Genomic DNA, 27,040 nt, shown 5'->3' on the forward strand with positions numbered 1-27,040 from the left:
TTCTAGCAGAGAATTAGAGAACATGCTTTTTAAACTTAATTAGATGAACTATCTGAGTTTTCTCCTACTTTGGCCTTTGAATGACTACTGAATTGCCCAGATTTCACAAAGAGTAGAATTTGTTGAATATAATAAATGTATTTTTTTGCTATCAGTTTGTGAGAAATTTGTTACAATATGTTATTATGGTTGATGTTAATCATGAATTAATTTTTGTTGTTGACAGAATGTTCTTTAGTCACCTGACAATCCAAGTAATGGTGTTTCTGTCCAAAAATATTGCCATACAGTCATTAAAAAGTCAGGAAACAGCAGGTGCTGGAGAGGATGTGTAGAAATAGGAACACTTTTTCACTGTTGGTGGGACTGTAAACTAGTTCAACCATTGTAGAAGACAGTGTGGTGATTCCTCAGGGATCTAGAACTAGAAATACCATTTGACCCAGCCATCCCATTACCAAAGGATTATAAATCATGCTGCTATAAAGACACATGCACACGTATGTTTGTTGCGGCACTATTCACAATAGCAAAGACTTGGAACCAACCCGAATGTCCATCAATGACAGACTGGATTAAGAAAATGTGGCACATATACACCATGAAATACTGTGAAGCCATAAAAAAGGATGAGTTCATGTCCTTTGCAGGGACATGGATGCAGCTGGAAACCATCGTTCTCAGCAAACTAACACAAGAACAGAAAACCAAACACTGCATGTTCTCACTCATAGGTGGAAATTGAACAAGGAGAACACCTGGACACAGGAAGGGGAACAGCACACACGGGGTCTGTCGTGGGGTGAGGGGAAGGGGGAGGGATAGCATTAGGAGATATACCTAATGTAAATGAGGAGTTAATGGGTGCAGCACACCAACATGGCACATGCATATATATGTAACAAACCTGCATGTTGTGCACATGTACCCTAGAACTTAAAGTATAATAAAAAAAAAATTACCATAAAAAGGAATGAAATAATGGCATTTGCAGCAACTTTGATGGAGTTAGATACCCTTCCTTCCTTCCTTCCTTCCTTCCTTCCTTCCTTCCTTCCTTCCTTCCTTCCTTCCTTCCTTCCTTCCTCCTCCCTCCCTCCCTCCCTCCCTCCCTCCCTCCCTTCCCTTCCCTTCCCTTCCCTTCCTCCCTCCCTTTCTCTCTCTCTTTTTTCCTTCTTCTTCTTCCTCCTCCTCCTCCTCCTCCTCCTCTTCTTCTTCTTCTCCTTCTCCTTCTCCTTCTTCTCCTTCTCCTTCTCCTTCTTCTCCTTCTTCCTCTTCTTCTTCTTCTTCTTCTTCTTCTTCTTCTTCTTCTTCTTCTTCTTCTTCTTCTTCTTCTTCTTCTTCTCTCTTCTTCTTCTCCTCCTCCTCCTCCTCCTCCTTCTCCTCCTCTCCTCCTCCTCTTCCTCCTCCTCCTCCTCCTCCTCCTCCTCCTCCTCCTCCAGAGTCTTGCTCTGTTGCCCAGGCTGTAGTGCAATGACACAATCTTGGCTCACTGCAGCCTCGCCTCCCAGGTTCAAGCGATTCTCCTGCCTCAACCTCCCGAGTAGCTGGGATTACAGGTGCATGCCATCACGCCTGGTAATTTTTGTATTTTTAGTAGCGGCAGAGTTTCACCATGTTGGCCAGGCTGGTCTCGAACTCCTGACCTCAGGAGATCCACCTGCCTTGGCCTCCCAAAGTGCTGGGATTACAGGTGTGAGCCATGGTGACTGGCCCCGGAGACTATTTTTTGAAGTGAAGTAACCCAGGAATGGAAAACCAAATATTGTATTTCTTACTTATAAGTGTCAGCTAAGTTATGAGGATGCAAAGGCATACGAATGAGATAATGGACTCTGGGGATTTAGGGGGAAGGATGGGAGTGGGGTGAGGGATAAAAGACTACACATTGGGTATAGCATACACTGCTTGGGTGATGGGTGCACCAAAATCTCAGACATCATCACTAAAGAACTTATCAATGTAACAAAAAACCACCTGTTTCCTAAAACTGTGGAAACAAAATATATACATATATTTATTCACAAGTTGATATGCCTAGAAAAAGCAAAATGTTAGTAAAGGAGAAGCATATGTAAAAGGGCCACAGAAGAAAAAAAGGGAAATATGTTTGCATTAAAGCCTTGGTGTAAGTATGAATAGCATCTAGAGATGATCTCTGAGTATTTGTTGGCAGGATGTTGTATGATGAGACTTAGAATAATTAAATTGCCATCCAGTTGGAACCCAATCAAATGCTGACCCAGGATGAGGTAATTATTTTTAGGTGGTAACTAGATACTCAAAGGGTTTTTCATACCATCTGTGTAGTTCACTCCACCTTGACAAGATCAACCAATCAATCAGTTCAAGCAATTAGCCATCCGTTCCTTCATCTCATTACTGTTCTTTTCTTGTTTTCCTTTTCAGCAATAATGACCATGAGGGATTCAAGGATTATGCAGTAAGGTAAATCTTAGCTTCCATTTTACCACTTTTTAAAGCACCAACCACTTTTGAGATCTCAACTACTTTTATAATGAATTTCTAATTTATGATTATAATTCTTGCTATCATTTTTATGAAACGTAATGTTATTGGAAACAAGAAAAGTTGTTCTGCCTTTCCTATCTTGTCCCTGGCGCATTTTTAGCCCTTCTCATCCCTGTTACTCTCTTCATACTTTTCATTATCTGCTTCTTGCTCTGTGAAGGCAGGTATTATGTCTGACTTACTCAGTGTAGTGTCCTTACTAGCCAGACTATGACTGAAAAACAATAGTTGCCAAATAGATGTTTATTAAATCTTGTTTTCTGAAGCCTAAATATCTTCCTGTTTTCCTGTAATCTTTTGGAACTGTTGTGTTGTATATGTATTTCTAGAAATCTGGGTGTGGATACATTCATAAGTAGACATGAATCAATCACACATATATATTTCATTTTTGTTATTTCTTTCTAACTTTTATTTTGGGTTGGGGGTACACGTGCAGATTTGTTAGTTACATGGGTAAATTGTGTGTTTTGGGGATTTGATGTACAGATGATTTCATCACCCAGGTAATAAGCATAGTACTCGATAGGTGGTTTTTCAATTCTCATCCTCCTCCCACCTTCCACTCTCAAGTGTCTATTGTTCTCTTCATATCCATGTGTATTCAATGTTTAACTCCCATAAGTGAGAACATGTGGTATTTGGTTTTCTGTTCATGTGTTAATTCACTTAGGATAACGGCCTTCAGTTCCATCCATGCTATCACAAAGAACATGATCTCATTCTTTTTAATGGCTGTGTGGTATTTCATGGTGTATATATGCCACATTTTCTTTATCCAGTCCACCACTGATAGACATTTAGGTTGATTCCACGTCTTTGCTATTGTGAGTAGTGCCACAGTGAACATATGCGTGCAGATATGTTTATGTTGGAATGATTTCTATTTCTTTAGGTATATACCCAGTAATGGGATTGTTGGGTTGAATGGTAGTTCTGTTTTCAGTTCTTTGAAAAATCTCCAAACTCCCTTCAACATTGGCTGAACTAATTTACATTCCCACCAGCAGTGAGTAAGTGTTCCTTTTTCTCCTCAACCTTGCCAGCACCTGTTGCTTTTTGACTTTTTAACAATGGCCATTCTGATTGGTGTGAGACAATATCTCATTGTGGTCTTGATTTGCATTTCTTTAATGATTAGTTATGTAGACCTTTTTTCCACATGCTCATTGGCTGTGTGTATGTCTTCTTTTGAGAAATGTCTGTTCACGATCATTGACCATTTTTTAAATGGGATTGCTTGCTTTTTGTTTGTTGGTTTGCTGAAATTCTTCATAGATTCTGGATACTATACCTCTTTTGGATACATAGTTTGTAAACATTTTCTCCCATTCTGCAGGTTGTCTGTTTACTGTGTTGATAGTTTATTTTGCTGTGCAGAAGTGCTTTAGTTCAATTAGGTCCCATTTGTCAATTTTCGTTTTTGTTGCGATTGCTTGCTTCATCATGAAATCTTTGCCAGGGCCTATGTCCAGAATGGTATTTCCCAGATTTTATATTTTATATAAGTTCTTGATGAAGCCTTGTTAAACATTTTATAATATGAACTTGAGAGAGTATCTGGGGTTCTGAAAAAGCATCTTCAACTACTTTGCAAAGAATTTTTACAAAAGATGGCATTCTACATTTTTTATGGGATAATTGTGTTCCTACTATCTAAGAGTCTCTGGATTCTTTATATTTTTCTCATTTCCATTGAACTTTTGGAACTCAAAGAAAGGAGGCAAGCTGAACTTATTATATTAACTAACTAATGAATCAGTTAACCAACAGACCTTGACTTCCTCCTATGTGAAAGTGACTGGTCAAAGTGATTAGACATTGGTGTGCCTGCCTTTGAACTGAAGGCCGTGTTATTGTAGAAGTGTAAATCCCTGTGCCTCCTTTTTCGACACACCTGTTTGGTTTAAAAACAAATATAAGATCTACATTCTATAGAGAACAGAAATTTTCTCTACTTTTAGTGGCTTCTAAAATGTCTGAATAATTTCATAGTATTAGTGAATATCATGAAAGAGAATAGGAATTTAAAAAAAAGTGAGAAAATGAAACTTTCACTGCTTAAAAAACACTGGCAAGTTCCCTGAAGTGGTAAATGGACCATCTGAGTGTTCTGGCACCAGAAAATGCATAATTTCTTTAAAAGTACCAGTACATAGATGTCCTTTTGAATGTATATCTGAAATAATGTATGTATTGTGTAAAAAATAAAGCAGGGAGACAGAGTGGACTTTTAAAGCACAGTGTGTGTATTTACTTCAAAACTATTATTCTCCTTGTCAACAAGAACACAATTTATTAATTTAGGTAAATATAAAGAGTCGGGCTTTTTTTTTCTTCAGTAAGGGGAATAAGTAGATCACACCTCGAAAATCTGTCTGCTCCCGTTTGGAAAAACATTGCCTTGAATCCTGAATATCTTATTGGAAATACTATAGACATTGCAGTCGGAAAGGGATAACTTAAGTTCTGACGGAAGCCACTTACTCTCCTGGTGGTCGTAGAACCTGCATGTTTGGGAACACCCAAGTCCTACCAATAGCTTTTATAGTTGTTCAGCATTAAACTCAGAGTCAAGGGAAAGAATTTGTTATGTCCTTTGTCTCGTTTCAATTTCTTCCTTCTTTTCAGTGCTAGTTGACTATATATGAAGCTTACAGCAACACAGAAATCAGAGATTAAACATCTTGGTAGAATTAATTTAGTGTCCAGCATTGTACTTTTTTCTCTATGAATGCAAATTTCCTATTCACCTTAAAACTCTCCGTGGGGAGGAGGTGGCAGTTATCAGAGGTGATAACATCGAGACCCAACCAGTAACATTTTAGCAAAATAGAAGTTTCTGGAATTTCTTTTTTTTTAATCTTTAATAATAATCTTTTATGTATTTATTTATTTTTATTAAAAATTTTTTATCCCAGGGATGAAGCCCACTTGATCATGGTGGATAAGCTTTTTGATGTGTTGCTGGATCCGGTTTGCCAGTATTTTATTGAGGATTTTTGCATCGATGTTCATCAGGGATATTGGTCTAAAATTCTCTTTTTGTGTGTGTGTCTCTGCCAGGCTTTGGTATCAGGATGATGTTGGCCTCATAAAATGAGTTAGGGAGGATTCCCTCTTTTTCTATTGATTGGAATAGTTTCAGAAGGAATGGTACCAGCTCCTCCTTGTACCTCTGGTAGAATTCAGCTGTGAATCCATCTGGTCCTGGACTTTTTTTGGTGGGTAGGCTATTAATTGTTGCCTCAATTTCAGAGCCTGCTATTGGTCTATTCAGGGATTCAACTTCTTCCTGGTTTAGCCTTGGGAGAGTGTAAGTGTCCAGGAAATTATCCATTTCTTCTAGATTTTCTAGTTGATTTGCGTAGAGGCGTTTATAGTATTCTCTGATGGTAGTTTGTATTTCTGTGGGGTCAGTGGTGATATCCCCTTTATCATTTTTTATTGCATCTATTTGATTCCTCTCTCTTTTTTTCTTTATTAGCCTTGCTAGCGGTCTGTCAATTTTGTTGATCTTTTCAAAAAACCAACTCCTGGATTCATTGATTTTTTGGAGGGTTTTTTGTGTCTCTATCTCCTTCAGTTCTGCTCTGATCTTAGTTATTTCTTGCCTTCTGCTAGCTTTTGAATGTGTTTGCTCTTGCTTCTCTAGTTCTTTTAATTGTGATGTTAGAGTGTCAATTTTAGATCTTTCCAGCTTTCTCTTGTGGGCATTTAGTGCTATAAATTTCCCTCTACACACTGCTTTAAATGTGTTTCGGAGATTGTGGTATGTTGTATCTTTGTTCTCGTTGGTTTAATCAAGCTACCAATGAGTTTCTTCACAGAATTGGAAAAAACTGCTTTAAAGTTCATATGGAACCAAAAAAGAGCCCACATTTCCAAGACAATCCTAAGTCAAAAGAATAAAGCTGGAGGCATCACGATACCTGACTTCAAACTATACTACAAGGCTACAGTAACCAAAACAGCATGGTACTGGTACCAAAACAGAGATATAGACCAATGGAACAGAACAGAGTCCTCGGAAATAATACCACACATCTACAGCCATCTGATCTTTGATAAACCTGAGAAAAACAAGAAATGGGGAAAGGATTCCCTGTTTAATAAATGGTGCTGGGAAAATTGGCTAGCCATAAGTAGAAAGCTGAAACTGGATCCTTTCCTTATTCCTTATATGAAAATTAATTCAAGATGGATTAGAGACTTAAATGTTAGACCTAATACCATAAAAATCCTAGAAGAAAACCTAGGTAATCCATTCAGGACATAGGCGTGGGCAAGGACTTCATGTCTAAAACACCAAAAGCAATGGCAACAAAAGCCAAAATTGACAAATGGGATCTAATTAAACTAAAGAGCTGCTGCACAGCAAAACAAACTACCATCAGAGTGAACAGGCAACCTATAGAATGGGAGAAAATTTTTGCAATCTACTCATCAGACAAAGGGCTAATATCCAGAACCTACAAAGAACTCAAACAAATGTACAAGAAAAAACAAACAACCCCATCAAAAAGTGGGCAAAGGATATGAAAAGACATTTCTCAAAAGAAGACATTCATACAGCCAACAGACACATGAAAAAATGCTCATCATCACTCGCCATCAGAGAAATGCAAATCAAAACCACAATGAGATACCATCTCACACCAGTTAGAATGGCAATCATTAAAAAGTCAGGAAACAACAGGTGCTGGAGAGGATGTGGAGAAATAGGAACACTTTTACACTGTTGGTGGGACTGTAAACTATTTCAACCATTGTGGAAGACAGTGTGGCGATTCCTCACAGATCTAGAACTAGAAATTTGACCCAGCCATCCCATTACTGGGTATATACCCAAAGGATTATAAATCATGCTGCTATAAAGACACATGCACACGTATGTTTATTGCAGCACTATTCACAATAGAAAAGACTTGGAACCAACCCAAATGTCCATCAATGACAGACTGGATTAAGTAAATGGCACATAAACAACATGGAATACTATGCAGCCATAAAAAAGGATGAGTTTGAGTCCTTTGTAGGGACATGGATGCAGCTGGAAACCATCATTCTCAGCAAACTATCGCAAGAACAGAAAACCAAACACCATATGTTCTCACTCATAGGTGGGAACTGAGCAATGAGATCACTTGGACTCAGGAAGGGGAACATCACACACCGGGGCCTATCACGGGGAGGGGGGAGGGGGGAGGGATTGCATTGGGAGTTATACCTGATGTAAATGACGAGTTGATGGGTGCTGACGAGTTGATGGGTGCAGCACACCAACATGGCACAAGTATACATATGTAACAAACCTGCACGTTATACACATGTACCCTAGAACTTAAAGTATAATTTTAAAAAAAAAGCCAAAAAAAATTTTTAAAAAATTTTTATTTCCATAGAAATTTTTGAGGAACAGGTGGTGTTTGGTTACATGAGTAAGTTCTTTAGTGGTGATTTGTGAGATTTTGGTGAACCCATCACCCGAGCAGCATACACTAAACCCAATTTGTAGACTTTTATCCCTCACCCACTTCCTGCCCTTTTCCCCTCAAGTCCCCAAAGTCCATTGTATCATTCCTATGCCTTTGCATTCTCATAGCTTTGCATTCTCACTTATGAGTGAGGACATATGATGTTTGGTTTTCCATTCCTGAGTTACCTCACTTAGAATAATAGTCTCTAATCCCATCCAGGTTGCTGTGAATGCCATTTATTCATTCCTATTTATGGCAGAGTAGTATTCCATCATATATATATGTGTGTGTATATATATGTGTGTGATATATGTGATGTGTGTATGTGTGTGTGTGTGTGTGTGTGTATGTGTGTGTGTGTGTGTGTATATATGTATATATATATATCACAGTTTCTTTTTCCACTCGTTGATTGATGGGCATTTGGACTGGTTCTATATTTTTGCAATTGTGAATTGTGCTGCTATAAACATGCATGTGCAACTATCTTTTTCATCTAATGACTTCTTTTCCTCTGCGTAGATACCCAATAGTGGGATTGCTGGATCAAATGGTAGTTTTACTTTTAGTTCTTTAAGGAATCTTTATACTGTTTTCCATAGTGATTGTACTAGTTTACATTCCCACCATCAGTGTGGAAGTGTTCCCTTTTCGCCACATCCACGCCAACATCTATTATTTTTGAGTTTTCAGTTATTCTTGAGGGAGTAAGATGGTATGGCATTGTGGTTTTGATTTGCATTTCCATGATCATTAGTGATGTTAAGCATTTTTTCATATGTTTTTTTGTCCATTTGTATATTTTCTTTTGAAAATCATCAAAAACAAAGGTAAGTAGGTAGGACTTAATTAAACTAAAGAGCTTCCATACAGCAAAGGGAACAGTCAGCAGAGTAAACAGACAACCCACAGAATGGGAGAAAATCTTCACAGTCAACAGAATTGGTTTTCTTCCACCGTTCCTCTTCAGGCAGCCTTCTCCAGATGAAGGTCGGCATTGCATTTCTGCCAGGCTGGTCTCCTTTCAGTTTTTGGCAAGGGTCAGGGCCTTTTGCACCTCTGCATCTTCTCATTTGCTGTTCCCTCAGCCTGGAACACTCTCCACTGGGTGAATTTCTACTTATCCCTCAGATCTCAGCTTAAATATTTCCTCTTCACAAGAGTTGTTTGTCCTTTGACTTCATTTATGTTGTGTGTATTTTGCCTCTCAAAGAGATTTGTAAAAGTTAGAATTTTGAAGTTGAACCAAAGAGAAATTGTTGTCATTTGTGACCAAACCAAAATTTATTTATTGTTGATTTTAAAAAAATCATCTCTGTTTCTGAATGACATAAAAGACACTATATATTTTTTCTCTTTTTCTCTGGTATTGAGTTTGTTCTCTTTACATTGTGGTGATTTCTGTTTTGCTTTTACTTCCCCTAAGTTTTCATAATGTTAGCTTGGTTGCCTTATAGATTATCACTCAACTCTACTGTCCTTTTTTTCCCCCTCATTTTTGTTGCAAATATCACATATACTAAAAAGTGCATGAAATTTACAGATACCGTTTAACAACTCATTATAGAACAAACATCTGTGTAACCGCTAGTCACTTCTTGAAGTAACCATTATCCTGACTTAAAAAAAAGATTTCCTTGCTTTCTTTATTATTTATGTATACTTAAATGATATGGTTTAGTTTTGCCTATTCTTGAAATTTACATGCACCAGAAAAATGCTGTGTGTATTTTTTATGGCTTGTTTTTATTCAATATTAAAGACTTACCAGTTATTGAATGCATTTGTAGATTATTTCTAAAATTTGTTTATCTGTTTTACTATTAATGGAATACAATATGGGTTGCTTCTAGATGTATATTTTCAGGTATGTATCCTGGTGTATATGTGCATGAGTCCCTCTTGGATATATAGGTTTAATTTTGTTGGATCATTGGGTATTTATACCTTTATTTTTACTAGGTAATGGCAAACTCTTTTACAAAGTGGTTGTATCAATGAACACTTCTACCAGCAGTGAATTCCCATGGCTCAGCATTTTTGCCAATGTTTGATATTACTAAACTTTTATATATTTTTATCCTTTTAATGTGTGTATTACTGATAACTAAATAGGTTTCTTGTCTTTCTACATGTTTATATGCCATTTGGATGCCTTCTTTTGGTTAGCTGTTTGTCCATTTTCCCCTTGGGTACCTGCTTTTTTTTTCTATTGATTTGTGTGAGATTTGTATATTATAGAGTGTTGGGAGTGAGGAGGGCTCTGTTCCATGCAGTCATTCAGAAACCCAGACTCTTCCAGTCAGTAGTTCCATTACCTCCTGGAACCTTGGAATCCTTCACCAGATCCTCCACATTTGGCCAGCATCTGAGGAGAGACATAATGTGAGAAGAGGAGGGTCATGTGGAAAGTTTTACAGGAGTCAGGCCTATATATCAGTGCTGTATATCAGTCACTTCCACCTAAATTCCAATGGCCAGATGCCAGTTATATGATCCCTGGGAAATATGAGTGAGGTTTGGAAATATGCTCAGAGTGCCCACAATAAAAAGGATATTGGGTTTGGTGAACCCAAAGCACTGTCTCTGCCATATATCCCATGATCATGATGATAGATGATATTCTCCTTTATCATTTTCTAAAAGCTTTATAGTTTTTCAGTTCATATTTGAACATTTAATTTGTAGTTATTTTTGGTGTGAAGTAGTCAGCTGATTTCACATGTTAATTAATTTAGATGTCCAATTTTTTCACCATCATTAAAAATCTGTCTTTTCTTGATCCATAGTATGCCATTTATCATTGATCAAGGGTCAATATTTGGGTGAGTGTATTTTAAGGCTCTCTATTCTGTTTTGTTACTCTATGGATCTTCACTGTGTCAATATCACATACATCACATTGTATACATATACAATGCCTTTTTAAAAATGAGAAACCAAGGGAAAAGTGTCTGTCTATAATTGCCTTACCTGGGCCTTGAAGAAGGTATTTAACTGTTGTAGGTCGAATGTCTCTACAATGGAGAGAATAATAGACTACTAAGACAGTTGATGGGTTAGGTTTAATTTATAAAAGGTACTATTTAATATTAAATAAAATTCACACTATTTGTACCTATAGAGTATTTATATTTAAGTTGATTATATATTTCTTTAAAATGGTAAAGGAATTTAAATGACAATTTAGTACATTTGACTTATGTCACTTCTTAGTCTCTTTCTGCTGCACTAATGATTGTGTTCTCTTGGGAAAATTAGCAACATGAAGCACTTTCTCTTACAAGAACTTTTGTTTATTTTCCCACCCATTTTGTGTCTTTCTCCTTTTTAATCCTTGTTTATTGTCTGGAGGTTTGAACTTCTCTTAATCTGAATAGCATTCATTTATATGGAATGATCTTCAGCCATTTGCTAAAAGCCCCATTCCATTATTTTCTCAGTTGGTTTCCTTTCCTTTTTTATTTAATGCAAAAGAATGAGTTCTTTTTGCTTTTATATCTTTGAAGAGTCCCTTATGAATCCACGGAATCTATTTCTTGATGCTTGCATTTTTTTCTGTGAAACTATAGCTGATTTCTTCTGTTTGCAGTTCCAACTCTCTTCTGTAGTCATGCATTTTTATAGCTTCCTTCCCCACTCCAGTGGTTCCCCACCTGTTCACTCATGAGCCATGAGTGGCTCACAAAGCTGTTTCAGGTGGTCCCTAAGCCGCCTGTCAGCTCACTGCCCGGCCTTCGCAAGCAAAGTGGGTCACCAATGAGGCCTTCTCATGCTTCCTAGCAACTGGTAGGGCCCAAACCCACCTGCTCCACAGTTTCTCCCCCCACCATGGAAAAAAAACCCCTTCATTCAAGTTTATGACTCATAACATTATAAATGAAGCATATCAGAGTAATTTAAATAATAAAAAAGAATGCCCTAGCAACTCACACCATACCAATAGGAACTCCACATTTCCTTAAGACTTGTTAACCAAGTATGAACTCAGTCACAAACTCAAAATCACCTTGCAAGATGTCATGGTTTTATTTATCAATAAGTAAACTCAGCCTAGATTTAAAAACCTGCCTTGGCTCGGTAGTAGAAAATTTGCCAGCTCCAGAAAATTCTCTAACTCTAGTCTAGCACTTGGTTCCTTAGTAGGGAAGGAGTGGTAATTAGCCAAATGAGTATTATCCACTCTATCTGGATTTTTCTGTTTCTCCTGGGTTGAATTGGGGTCCAAATCACATACGTCATAGGTATTGTGTGGGGAGGCTGGCATGTGTTTCTGATTACCTTCTGTGCTGGTTTGCCTCTTGTGAGATGGAATTTGTCCCTTCAAGCCTTGGGCTGTGCTACCTAAGTCTGCATCACCTACTGCTGGTATCGGCCATTTCTCCTTGGCTCCCAGGGGTTGGCTTCTCTTATTCTGTTCTCTCCCCACTCTGTGCTGCCCTCATACCAGCCATGAGGCCTCTTCTGGACTGTCAGTTCCTCAGCCACTCGTGTGCATACGTAGTGGCAGGGTGGAGAGGGAAAGGGTGTGATAGGATGGAGGCCAAAGGCTTTCCAAACAGCTCTTTGCTATGCTCAGGATTCTAGTTTTCTTTGAGGTCTGTCTTCTTAGAAACATTCTTCCGTCATTGCTTCTTTACTGTTTTAGTTACCATGCTGGCTTGGTAGTAGAACACTCAATCTTGTCAGTTCCAGAAAATTTACTGACTTTTAGTCTAACATTTTGTCCCTTAGTAGGGAGGGAGTGGTAATTAATTAGCCAAATTAGGATTCTAGAAAAATCCTATGTGGCTTGCAGCCTTTCTGTTTATGTCCCAGCCTTTCAAGGGGCTGCTTGGGAATCTTCTGTTCTGCTTGGGGATCTTCTCTGAGCTTTCTGTTATCCTGCTGCTCCCGGGGGCTGGCTCGGGATTCTCGTGCTGCTGCTCTCTTTCCTCTCTTTGACAAGGGATGGAGCCCTCTTCTTCTTCTGGTTGGGTGATGGTATTACATTACCCTGTATTCATCCACTTCATGGTTTAAAGCATGTGGGTCCTCCAGGATTTGGTGCTTTGTACTGAATCCAACCTCTTGAATTAAAAAAAAAAGAAAACTTTTCTCCTTTAAGTGTCTGACTCTTGCAACTGAAAAGATGTGGCTTTTAAGATTGTTGTCTCTGCTCTAGATTTATAAAAATTTGATTTCAGAACTAATCAACCAAGAATGTAATGTTTTATTCTCTTCCCCAAGTCCCTTCCCTAAGGTAAGTGCACGTTGAAAGACCTTACTGCTGCTTGAATTGGGGGTTGGGGATGGAAAGTGAGGAATGGAGACACTCACATAGGGATTTAACTAAAATATTACATTTTTGAATCTGCCTTTCTTTATGGAAAGTGTGTGATAATCACAAAATGGTCTCTTTCATGTATCATTCTCTCAGTAGTGCTACCATATTGGAAAAGCCAGTGACTTGAAAGTACATGAAAAGACTAAATAATTGTAATAAGCTATTGCCTGTGACGAAGTCAGTTGCCAAGTCCTGTGAATTCTTCCTTCACAAAATCTCAGCGGACTAGACACTTAAAATACAGTCATGACATTCTAAAATACTTAGAAATATATTACTTTGTTTGTAATTTTAATTATAATTATACAGGTATTTTAATGGAGAAGATGTGAGAGTATCTTAGACCCATTTGCACTTCCAACCTACAGAGTGGTAAGAAAATAAACTGGAATTGTTTTAAGACACGTGTTTGTGGTAATTTGTTACAGCAGCCATGGTAAATGAATACAGGATTGCTAAATCTGATTGGCACAGTCTAGGGTATGTGTCTAAGCCCCAAATAGGAAGACTGGAAAAATGATTGTGAGTTTTCAGTTTGTCTACTGGGAAATGGCCTCTGCTGTCACTGAGACTCATGAGAACACAAGAAGTATGTTCTGATGCTGGTAGCTTACCCCAACCACGCAGACAAATACTATTGGCCACAAGAGTTTTGTATACGGTGTTTTACAAATGTGTTAGATAGCAGGGCCTCTATTTTCTATGTTTTATTGGCCTATCTCCAGAACCTCATCTGGAAAGGCTGCAGAAATAATGATGATAAAGAGCATAGCACAGTGCCTAGTACATAGTAGACACGCAAAAAATGGTGATCTCTTTGTGGTTGCTATTGCTAAGCTACACTAAGCCCTCAACCAACAAGTTTGATTATTGCAGAAAACTACGTCCTATTAGACTTCTTGTGAAAGGGGAAAAAAATACTCTGGTGCAAACTATGGGAAGATTGAGGCAGTGGAACCTCAGTAGACGATCAGGAAGTAGACGAGGAGCTAGGCATGAGGAGAAAGAAAGAATAGTCTGGTAGTGAAGTCCAGTCCTCTGAGATTCTGTGAAGGAAGGTTTCACAGGACTTTGTAACTGAGGTTTTCATACGGAATGGATTTTAAAAGAGTGAAGACAACTGCAAGGTTTGAATCCTAGAGACCATTCAAAAAACAGTGGTACCAAATGGAGACTTAGGAGAAGGAGCTGTTTGGGGCAACTTTTTGGTTTGTTTTTAGATTTCCTTTAGGCAGTTTGAAACTGGGGCTAGAATCAGTTGAAGTGTTAGGCTTGACCAGGTGCAGTGGCTCACTTACCCGTAATCCCAATACTTTGGGAGGCCAAAGGAAGAGGATCACTTGAAGTCAGGAGTGCAAGACCAGCCTGGGCAACATAGCAAAGCCCCATCTCTAAAAAGTATATTTTAAAAAATCAACCAGGTGTGGTGGCACGTCCTGATGTCTTAGCTACTTGGGAGGCTAAGACAGGAGGATTGCTTGAAACAGGAGTTCGAGGTTGCAGTGAGCTATGATTGTACCACTGTACTCCCTATCTAAAAAAAAAAAAAAAAAAAGTGTTGAGTTTGCACATGTGGCTTCAGGTGTGACTAGAATATTGGCTTGCTTACATTTTAAGAGTTTGTGAATCGGGGGCTGTCACAGTGGCTCACGCCTGTAATCCCAAAACTTTGGGAGGCTGAGGCAGGTGATCACCAGGAGTTTAAGATCAGCCTGGCCAACATGGTGAAACCCCATCTCTACTAAAAATACAAAAATTATCTGGGCATGGTGGCAGGCACCTGTAATCCCAGCTACTTGGATGCCTGAGGCAAGAGAATTGTGTGAACCTGCGAGGCAGAGGTTGCAGTGAGCCGAGATTGTACCATTGCACTCCAGCCTGGGCAACAAGAGTGAAAGTGTGTCTCAAAAAAAAAAAAAAAAAAAAAAGTGTGTGAATTGGGTGAGGCTCAAAGGAGGAAGAGTACTTGCACAAGAATTTTAGCATGAAAATCAGAATTTTGAGATCATTTAATTCAATTCACTCTATAGATAAGGAAATGAGATCAAGAAGTTTTAAGTGGAATGGAAAAACAGTCAGTGAAAGAGACTGAAAACAAATATATTGGACTGTTATTGCATTGCTATAAATAAATATCCAAGACTGGGTAATTTATAAGAAAAGAGGTTTAATTGGCTCAGGTTTCTGCAGGTTGTACAGGAAGCACAGTGCCAACATCTGGTTTGCTTCTGGGGAGGCCTCAGGGAGCTTTTACTCAAGGGGGAAAGGAAAGGGGGAGAAGGCACATCACATGGCAAAAGCAGGAGCGAGAGAGAGAGAGTGGAGGAGGAGGTGCCACACACTTTTAAATGACCAGATCTCACAAGAACTCACTTTCATGAGGGCACCATCAAGAGGGTGGTGCTAAACCATTCATGAGAAATCCACCCCCATGATCCAATTACCTCCTACCTGGCCCCACCTCCAACATTGGGGATTACAATCTGAGACATGAGATTTGTTGGGAACACAGATCCAAACTCTATTAACAAGCAATCAGAGGTGTACCAAAACAGTCACAGAGGTCCAATATTACAGAAGGAAGGGATAAGAGATGCAGGTGCATCAAAGAAGAAATTGAAAAAACTAAGAGCCTGAGTCTACTCCCATAGGTTCTACTTGGTACTAGGCATGTTTTATATGTTAGCCTATTTAATTCTCACAGCATCCCTGCAATGTAAAATGTTACTGACATCTTATGGTTTGTGAAACTGAGGCTAGGAGAGATTAAGTTCCCTGCCAAAAATCACACAGCTTTTGAGTGGTAGAACTGGGATTTGACCTCATTTGCCTGACTCCCAAGCCCTCTTCGACTATAGGAAATTTTTAGACTGGGAGAGACATCTGGAGGCACAATAATCATTTTAAGAGACAATTCTTGGACTCCTTAAAATTAACCCTGTAGGAAGATCCTTTTGTGGTTTGTATGCCCAGCCCAGCCCAGCCCAGAACATTTGATCACTGACTGAAAATTCTGAAGGTGCAAACTCTAAATACAGGTGAGGAAATTCCAATAGTGGAGTCACAGAGGCCTGCTTAGTCCAGTTTGAGAGAAAAGTTGTATTGCTATTATACCCTCTTGGTCTAATTCCCTGAAAACTTCATTTTCTAGCTCAGGCCTTTTCTGATTAGCCTAGTTTCTCTTTTCAGACCTTCAGTCATACCTGGAGCATTCCATCTTCTACTCCCTAAATGTTGAGAGGCACATCTCATCTGCCTGAAGTCCCAGGTCTACTCAGGCCCCTTTAATTATAAAGTCATTTTGAGCTAACTTTTCTCTGGAGTCTTATCTTCTATTTTCCAAACTACTTTTTGGTTCATTTCCCTGCTTAGAGCTATTCCTAATAGTAGCTTGTCTGAGTTACCTATTTAATATTTATGTGTGTAAGAATCCAATTCACATCTCAACATACACAGCACTGTAAAATGGCATGTATGCAATTTGGGCATAAATAAGGCCATAGTTATTTTTAAGAGCAATTCATGATAGAAAGAGATGACACATTTGGGGAAGTCATAGGTTTAGAAGTGAGATTTCAGGGCAATGGTGAAGTGGATAGTATAGGAACACCAGAACTAGGTACAAACTCTTGGTTTGAAAAGTTTGGTTGATGGGAAAGACTGGGTTAGTAGTTGCCAGGGTTAAGAACTTTTAGTTGTTGCAGTTGTTTATTTTTAAGTAGAGGCTGCTATGAATAATGGAACTGGGAGACAAGAGAGCATAGTGATTAAGAGCTGGAGCTCAATATACAGAGTTGGGTGCTTGGGGCATGGTTTTTTTATTTTTTATTTTTTTACTGTAAGTTCTGGGATACATGTACAGATGGGGAATTATTCTTAACCAACCAAGTTCTTGCTACTCAAAGTGTGGTCTGTGGACTAACATTCATCTATAGCACCAGGAGCCTGTTAGAAATGCAGAATCTTGGTCTTTGCCCCAGGTCTGCGTATTTTGAAAAGATGCCTGGATGATTCATGTGTATTTTATCATTCGAGTTGCCTCATCTTTAAAACAGGGATAATGATGATACCTATGTCATAAAGCAATTGTGAGAATGAAACGGTATGATGCATGTCAGGCACATAGTAGGTGCTCAATACATATTTGATGGTTGTTATTGTTGTGATTGAAGATGCTGCAGAAGGAAAGTATAAGTTTGATAAAATAATTCCTTAGCAGGAAAGTAGGGATAAGTTTTGTATGTAGCCAGAAAAGCTAGCTTTAGGGAGAAGCAGAGATGCTTTGCCACAAGGCCATCAGGGACAGATGATCTCTCCCTAACAATTCTCCCATCTTGGAGAGGGACAATCTCTGAGTCCCAGCTCCCATCCCTCAGAATCTTTAGTTTTTCAAATTCTCTTCAAAAAGCATTAAAATTCTGAAAATTATGAAGACTATCTTTGAACACTCCTATATAAAGTAGCTGTATTCACTAAAGACATTTAAGTGAATCCAGCAGTCGGGCCTTAGGATTAAATGTGGGTAGAGGTGCTGGTTTTTGACCTGGTACCCAAGTATTTGTTTGAATTTTACTTAAATTGGCGGCAACTTTTGAATGCATGGTTTTGTGAAGGAATAGACAGTAAAGATAATGTTATTTCTGTTGTTTCCATGACAACGGACATGCTTCATGGAATATATCCATCATGCATAGTCTTGAACCATCTGGTTTCTAAGTCCTTGGTGAAAACCCTCTAGGAATGAAGTGTAGGTAAACTTTAATCAGTTTTATAATTACTGTAGTCTTTGCAAAAATTATTTAACTTGATTTTGCAGCTGCTTCAACATAAGGCCCAGAGGTCTTATTAGGGTTTTTATTGCCGCTTTTAAGGAGCAGTTTAAGAGTCATGATTGTACTGTAGCTGCAGATGCCACTGTTTCTGTCTTTGGTTCTGAGACTAGGTTGTAGTGACATCACACAAAGATGGAGAAAGGGCACAGTTACTTTTTCCAACTGGCTCTGTCAAATATAAAAATTAACCATACTTTGAGCTGGGTTTTATGTATTGGTAATGTATGTTTATGTTAGAGTTTCTGTCAAAACAGGGATTAAAGATAAATGTAGCTAATTAAAAGAACATTTGCTTAGAGCTCCTGGTAATAGATACCTCTTTGTGAGGTCCTGAGGTATGGCTTTCTTTAAGAACTGATGCAATTTGTGTGACTGAAGAAGAGAGGAGATTCGATTTTCTGAAAATAAAACATGAGCCCGAGAACTATCCAGAGGGAGCTCTAAGGAAATAAACGACATAATGGTTAGGTAAAGTTTGCTTATGTGGTGAGTTATATAAAATGTGCGTCTACCCTACTTCTGACCTTTCACACCACTAAATGATATTTCCCAACAAAGTCTTTGAAGCAAAGCAGTGCCTTTTAGCTGGTACTAGATGAATCAACCTATTTCAAACTGAACTCTAGATGATTAAAAGTAAAACAAAAACTTTCAGAATCAAATTAGGCAATTGTTGCCTTTTTTTCCTTAATTCTACCAGGCAGTTGAACTTTTTCTGCTAATGACTTCATTCCTGGCATCTGTGTTTTTTCTGTTTTCCTGCAGTGAGGGGGAAAAATGTGGGGGCCAAAGAATAGTTTTTCTTGCCTCCCATTGACCACCAAAGCAAAGAGGATTAAGTTCCAAAAGATCAGTTCCTATGAACTAGAAGACATCTTATAAAAGTGATAGCCTCATTTACCTCTCATAATCTCATTGGTCTTATAAGCTGCATGTTTCCATGGTGCTTTGCAAAAGAATAATTGCACCTACCAGAGAAGTTTGAATGTTAGATATAGCATGTGGTAAAACTTTCAAATAAACCACAATGGTTACCAAATATTTTGATATTTGAAACTATTTTATATTTGAGAGGGTGAGGGACTATCAAAATGATCTAATTGTTGGAGTGATTCTGGAACTCATTTCTAACCTCTAATTGACATAACTTAAGAAGTGCTATTTCTAGAATTGAAATATTTATTAGCTTTAAACCGCTTGCCAGGGACCACCCCTGCTCCCCCAAACACACATATACCACAAAGAGCTATATAAAATAGCTATATAAAGCTAGTGACTATATAAAGAGCTACACTCATTTTAATAAAATGTTCTTTGAAGATTAAGAGTTGCCAAGTTTCTGAATATAAAATGTAAATTTTTGCCACTAGATTACTGAAAAGGGTTTATGTTAGAAACTTAATTGTGAGTATAGTAATTCTACCACCAGAGGGCTCCTTATTTTTTCTTGAATGTAGCCAGAGGGAAAGAAGAGATGAGTCTTGGTACAATATTTTTTTTTTTTTCCTCATTCCACCTGTCCAAGCCATAGACCATAGCTTAAAGGCAAAAACATAGGTTTCCATTTTTGTAGCCCATTTTTCTACTTTAAAAAATATATAGAAAAATATTTGCTTTTCTGTCTCTAGGGCAGTTTTATTTCCTTTACGGAGGTAAAGGGAAAAAAAATCAAAGCATCTTATAAGCTCCTATCATTGTGTGTGTGTGTGTGTGTGTGTGTGTGTGTGTGTGTGTGTGTGATGTTGAGATCACACACACAAATTTTGAGGTCTTCTTAGAATCAGGAAAAGTGAAGAGGATGAAGATAGTGCTTTTGGATAATTTCTAATTTGCTATTAATAATTTCAGTAAACTGTAAAGATTGACAGCTGACTTCAAGGAAAGCCGTGGAAGACTCCAGTTCTTACCAGGAGTACTCTGTGCTGAGTAACAGGCTGAAGAAGACACACCATGCAGGAAAACCATGATTTACAATTTATACAATTATATGGAGCTTACAATGGGAGTTGGAAAATTGGATTCCTATGCATATAATAAGAGTGAACAACACTAAGTAAGAGAGCAGATACTGCAGAGCATCAAAGTACTGCAGTAAAATTTGTGTGAATATAAGGGACTAGAATTTGTTGATGTGAATATCTGAAATATCTACTTATATCATGTTTCTATTCATTGATCATTAATTTATGCTTACATTTTTGGAAAAAGTGATTTAAAGCAATTGCTCCATTGAATTTTTTTTTTTTCCAGTTAACCTGTATAATCTCCTATAACCTTCATAGTGAAAAGTCCATTGGTTGGGAATTCTTCTTTCTGATTCTAGCACTCACTTAACTAGTTCTGTGATCTTGAGCAAATTACTTCAGCTCCCTGGTCTTCAGCTTCTTGTGTATATATAAAAAGGAAAATATAAGTGTAGAACTTCTAAAACCTTTATTTGTATATTATATTTCAATTTTTCTGAATCACTTTTAAAAGCTTTATTGAAGCAAAATTCATGTAACATAAATTTACCTCATACAGATATACAATTTAATAATTTTCAGAAAAGACAGAGTTCTATGATGATTACCATAATCCAGTTTTAGAACATTTTTAACAACCCAAAAGTTTCCTCATGCCTGTTTGTATTCAATCTCTTCCATCCTGAGCCTGAGGCAAACAGTAATCTAATTTCTGTTTCTTTTTGTTTTTCTCAGGAAATTACATATTAATAGAATCATGCAGTGTGTAGTTGTGTTGTGCTTGGTTCTTTCACTTAACATAATTTCTTGAAATTCATCTATAAGTGGCACATATCACTTATTTGTTCCTTTTTTGCTGAGTAGTATTCCATTATATGGCTATGTTATATTGTGTTTTAAAATATTTGTTTCCAGTTTGGAGCTATTATGAATAATGCTGCCATGAACATTCATGTATAAGGCTTGGTATGAACACATTTTTATTTCGGGGGTAGATACCTAAAAATGGAATTGCTTGGCCATGTGGGAATTATATTTCTGATTTAAAATGAACTGTTAACATCCTCCAATGTAGATGTATACTTTTACTTTTTCATTATCAATGTATGAAGGTTCCAGTTTCTCCACATCCTCACCAACTCATGGTATTGTTAGTCTTTTTTTTTTTTTTTTTTTTTTTTTTTTTTTATAGCCATTCTGGTGATTATGTAGTGATATCTCATTGTGGTTTTAATTTGCATTTCTCTAATGACTAATGATGCTGAGGATTATTTTTTTACATATAATGGCTACTTGTATATTGTCTTTGGTGAAATATCTATCAAATATTTTGTCCATTGTGTTGTCTGCTTTCTTATCATTAAGTTGTAAGAATTATTTATATATTCTGTATACAAGTCTTTTTCAGATGTATACTTTGTAAATATTTTCTTCTAGTCTGTGGCTTTTCTTTCCATTTTCTTAATGGTTTGAAGAGCAAATGTTTTCAGTTTTGATGAAATCTACAGTGTCAACCTTTTAAGAATCATGCTTTTGTTGTTTTACTGTTCAACAATAGAAGAGAAAAAACGATTAATAGTTGATACAAAGAAAACTTTGGCTAATTCATTTTGAATTAATGTTTTATGTGTGATGTGAAGTACTGGTCTAATTTTATTTCTTTCTGTATTTGTATATCTAATTGTCTCTACACAATTTGTTGAAAATACTATCCTTTCTCTCTTGAATTTTCTTGGAAAATTTGTCAATAAATAAATGGAACAAAAATGTAAGAGTGTATCTGCTGACTTTCTTTTTTGTTCCATTGATCTATGTGTCTGTCTTCACACCAGTACCATATTGTCTTGATTATTATTCTAGCTTTCTAGTTAGTTTTGAAATAAGGTAGCATTATTTTTACTTTTATTCAATTTCAAAATATTTTCTAAGTATTCTTGTGATTTCTTCTTTAATCTATGGGCTATTAAGAAGAATTTTATTTAATTTCCAAGATTTGGGGGATTTTCAAATTTCTTTTTGTAGATTATTTATAAGTTAGTTCAATTGTGGTGGGAAAACATATTTTGAATGATTTCAACCATTTTAAATTCATTGAGACATGTCTTATGTCCTAGCATATGTTCTATACCGAAAAGAATATATATGTGTATATATATATGTATGTATATATGTGTGTGTGTGTGTATTTTATATATATATATATATATATATATATATATATATATATATGCTCCTGCTACTGGGTGGAGTGTTCTGTAAATGTCAGATTAAGTTGATTGGTAGTATTCTTGAAGTCCCCTGTGCCCTTAATAATTTTCTTTCTAGTTATTTATTTTAGTTATTCAGAATGCAATATTGAAATCTCCAACTACAATTTTGAATTGCTTATTTCTACTTTCAATGATCAATTATTACTTCATATATTATACATGAGCATATATTTATATTCCATCATGACATATTGACCATTGATCATTTTGAAATGTCTTTTTTTTTTCTTTAGCAATATTTTTTGTACTAGGGTATATTTTGACTAATATTAATACCATCCCTCCAGCTTTCTTGTAGTTATTGTTTTCATGTTGTATCTTTTACATTGTTTTATTAACCATCTATTGGCAGTTTCTTTAAAGTCATGTAAGTGTGTTTCTTTTGGGTAACATATAGTTGTATTTTCATTCAACCTGCTGATTTGTGCCTTTTGGTTAAAATACTTAGTCCTTTCACATTAAATGTAATTATTGATATGGTGATATTTATATCTGCCACTTTGTTGTCTATATGTCTCATTCAGTTTTTCCCTCTCTTCCTCCTTTACTTCCTCTTTTGTATTAAATAAGTATCTCTAGCATATTATTTTAATTTTTCTATTGATTTTTAATTTTTTGAGTTATTTTCTTAGTTGTTGCTCCAGGGATTGCAGTATTCTTCTTAACTTATCACAATCTATTTTACGTTAATACTGGATTACTTTGGTAAAAGACAGCAATTTTGCTCTAATATTGCTCTCCATCATCAGCCACCTTTGTGCTACTATTGTATATATTATAATTATTAATGTTATAAACCTAACAATATTATAATATAGTTATTGTTTTATACAATTCCATATTTCTAAAAAAGGGAAGAAAATAAAAAATATGTAGACAGTCTTTTATACTTAACACGTTTATTATTTTTGGTGCTTTTCATTTTTTTCCCTGTGCTTTAGCATTATCTAGTGTCATTTCCTTTCAGTTAGAAAGACTTTAATTAGTATTCCTTAGCATGGGCCTCTTAAAAACAGTTGCTCAGTTTTGGTTTATATCAGAATGTCTTTATTCCATCTTCATTTTAGAAGAATAGTTTTAGTGTATACAGAATTTTAGCTTTAAATTTCTTTTTTTTTTTTTTTTTTGAGACGGAGTCTCGCTCTGCCGCCCAGGCTGGAGTGCAGTGGCCGGATCTCAGCTCACTGCAAGCTCCGCCTCCCGGGTTTACGCCATTCTCCTGCCTCAGCCTCCCGAGTAGCTGGGACTACAGACGCCCGCCACCTCACCCAGCTAGTTTTTTTTTTTTTTGTACTTTTTAGTAGAGACGGGGTTTCACCGTGTTAGCCAGGATGGTCTCGATCTCCTGACCTCATGATCCGCCCGTCTCGGCCTCCCAAAGTGCTGGGATTACAGGCTTGAGCCACCGCGCCCGGCCAGCTTTAAATTTCTTTTTATTTCTTTAGATATATCATTCTATTTTATGACTTCCATGATTTTTTATTGTAAGTCATCTACTAATCATATTCTTTCCCTGCAGGATACAAATCATTTTTCTCTTGATGCTTTCAAGACTTTCTTCTTTTTTTAGTGGTTTGACTATTATATGTCTGAAAGTGGATCTCTTTGAGTCTACCTATGTTATGTTCATTGAGCTTGTTTTTCTTCAAGTTTGAGAGTGTTTTGCTCTTATTTCTTCAAAAACTTTTTCTGTCTCTTTCTCTCTGTATTGCAGAACTCCCTTTGCACATATTGATATGTTTGATGCTGTCCCACAGGTCTCTGAGGCTCTTTTCATTTTTCTTCTATCTCTTTCCTCTCTGGTCTTCAGATTGGATGAGTAGAAATTCTTTTTTCTGCTAACTTATATCTGCTGTTGAGCCCATCCTGTGATTTTTATTTGGTTATTGTACCTTTTAATCATAGACTTTCCATTTGGTTCTTTTTATAGTTTCTATTTCTCTACTTCCCTATTCATGGAGTCATTGTCATCATATTTTCCTTTCATTCTTTGAAGATGTTTTTCCTTTAATTCTTTGAACATATTTTCAATAGGTGCTTTGAAGTCTTTGTCTGTTACATTCAACATCTAGGTCTGTGTTTGTTGTACCTTGCCATAAAGAAGTATCTGAGGCTGGGTAACTTATAAAGAAAAGTTTTATTTTGTCTCACATTTCTGCAGGCTTTACACTAAATGTAGTATCGGCATTTGCTTTTGGTGAGGACTTCAGGAAGATTACAGTCATGGTGGAAAGTGAAGGTGAAGTGGGCATCACATGCAAGAGAGAGAAGGGGGAGGTGTCAGGCTTTTCTAAGCAACCAGATTTCACATGAACTAACTGAATGAGAACTCACTCATCACTAATGGCTTGATGCTGAGCCGTTCGTGAGGGATCAGTCACCATGATCTAATACCTCCCACCTGGCTCCATCTTCAACATTAGAAGCAACATTTCAATGTGGGATTTGCAGGGGACAAATATCCAAACAATATCAGGGTCCCATCAGAGTCAGTTTCTATTGACTATTATTTTTTTTCTTCCCTTATATGGTCATGTTTTCTTGTTTTTTTGCAATCTCATGATATTTTGTTGAAAATTGAGCATTTTATATAATGTATTATAGTAACTCTGGATTCTGAGTTTCTTTTCCTAAGGTTTGTTGTTATAATTTTTAGTAACTTGGCTGGGCTTAATCTGCAGGACCTGTCTCATTCAAAATGTACAGCCACAGATATTTTTGTTAAATTTTTTTTTAGAAAATCGTATTTATATTTTTTACCTTGGATTTCAAGAAGTTGCCCCTGTGCCTGTGTAGCTTCCTGGTCAGCCAGTCATCAGGCAGAGGCTATGCTTCAACCCCTCAGCTCTTAAGACTTCCACTCTCTGCCATGTAATTTGTATTTGTGTTAAGGTCCGCATTTAAAGTCCTGACAATTTTCAATCCCACCTCAGATTTTACTTTCTGCTGACTCCCCTTGGATCTTCCCTATGCCTGCCTATAGTTTCCCAATCAACCAGAGATAAGCATGAACTTGTTTAGCCATTCTATAGCTCTCTCATATCCAGGTTCTTCCATTAAGTTCCTGGCTGAAGTCACACCATCAGGCTGGTAGAGCTGCCTACAACTCTTACTTTTACTGACAGTACACTGCTGGGCATTAATTTCCACTCTCCACTCTGAAATAACCTTTGCTGGCAGGATGCTGGTGGTTTCCTCAGACTGACCCTGGTAAGAGAAAACAGCCACACCCAAGCAATCTGCTTTTATTCAAAATTAACGTTTTTATTCAAAATTATTAACGTTTTTATTCAAAATTATAGTAGTTTGTCATGAATTAATGCTTCTTAAGATAATGTTTATTTTTGGTCAATATCCAAAGCACTGAAATGCATATTTTTGACAATTGTGTCACTTTAAACTTATTTTTTGGGGGCAGAAGATTTCCCAGCCTCTTCACGTTGCTGCAACTGAAAGTCCCATCCTGAATAATTTTGAAATTTAAAATTGTTGATATTTATATTTTTCTACACACAATATGATTCTCTGTACCATTGGGAGTATTAATAACATGTTATTTATTAAAAGAATGCTCTAGTATGATCTCTAGTGTTTTCTTCTGGTTTACTGATGCTTGCTGTGCAAATTTTGATTATGAAAATGTTTTGATCTGCTCATAGGGTATCAACAAAAGATGATCGGAAAGTAAACCATGCTCATATTCCTCAAATAGTTCCTTTTTAAAAAACTTTTATTTTAGGTTCAGGGGTACACGTGCAGGTTTGTTTTATAGGTAAACCACGTGTCACAGGGGTTTGGTGTACACATTATTTCATCACGAAGATAATAAGAATAGTACCTGATAGGTAGTTTTTCAGTCCTCAGCCTCTTCTTCCTTCACTCTCAAGTAGGCCCTGGTTCTGTTTTTCCCTTCTTTGTGTCCATATGTTCTTAATATTTAGCTCCCACTTATAAGTGAGAACATATGTTATTTGGTTTTCTGTTATTGCATTAGTCCACTTAGGATAATGGCCTCCAGTTCCATCAACGTTGCTGCAAAGAACATGATCTCATTCATTTTTATGGCTGTGTAGTAGTCCATGTTGTGTATGTACCACATTTTTTTAATCCAGTCTACTGTTAATGGACATTTAGGTTGATTCCATGTTTTTGCTGTTGTGAATAGTGTTGCAATGAACATATGTGTTCATGTTCTCAATGGTAGAATGATTTATATATTTTTGGCCGGGCATGGTGGCTCATGCCTGTAATTTCAGCATTTTGGGAGGCCAAAGCAGATGGATTGCCTGAGCTCAGGAGTTTGAGACCAGTCTGGGCAACATGGTGAAACCCTGTCTCTACCCAAAATACAAAAAATTAGCTGGGCGTGATGGTGTGTGTCTGTGGTCCCAGCTACTCAGGAGGCTGAGGTGGGAGGATCGTTTGAGCCTGAGAGGTCGAGGCTGCAGTGAGCCATGACCACACCACTGCACTCCAGCATGGTTGACAAACTGACACCCAATCACAAAAAACAAACAAACAAGAATGATTTATATTCTTTGGGGGCATATACCCAATAATGGAATTGCTAGACCAAATATGAAAAGACTTAGATAACCAAACAGTAATACTGACAGTGTTAGATCATTGAGACAGA

General features: G+C 37.1%; 1 pseudogene across 1 annotated transcript in view; it reads left to right on the forward strand.

The window, feature by feature from the left end:
• LOC104654925 overlaps positions 1–27,040 on the forward strand; it is a 508,543-nt pseudogene that overhangs the window by 311,819 nt on the left and 169,684 nt on the right. Inside the window, exon 4 of the transcript XR_004059307.1 lies at positions 2,410–2,443. The product of XR_004059307.1 is annotated as an uncharacterized LOC104654925 (transcript). The remainder of the gene's footprint in view (positions 1–2,409; positions 2,444–27,040) is intronic.

The sequence above is a fragment of the Rhinopithecus roxellana genome, chromosome 9 (genome assembly GCF_007565055.1).
Source record: "Rhinopithecus roxellana isolate Shanxi Qingling chromosome 9, ASM756505v1, whole genome shotgun sequence".
Lineage (NCBI taxonomy): Eukaryota > Metazoa > Chordata > Mammalia > Primates > Cercopithecidae > Rhinopithecus > Rhinopithecus roxellana.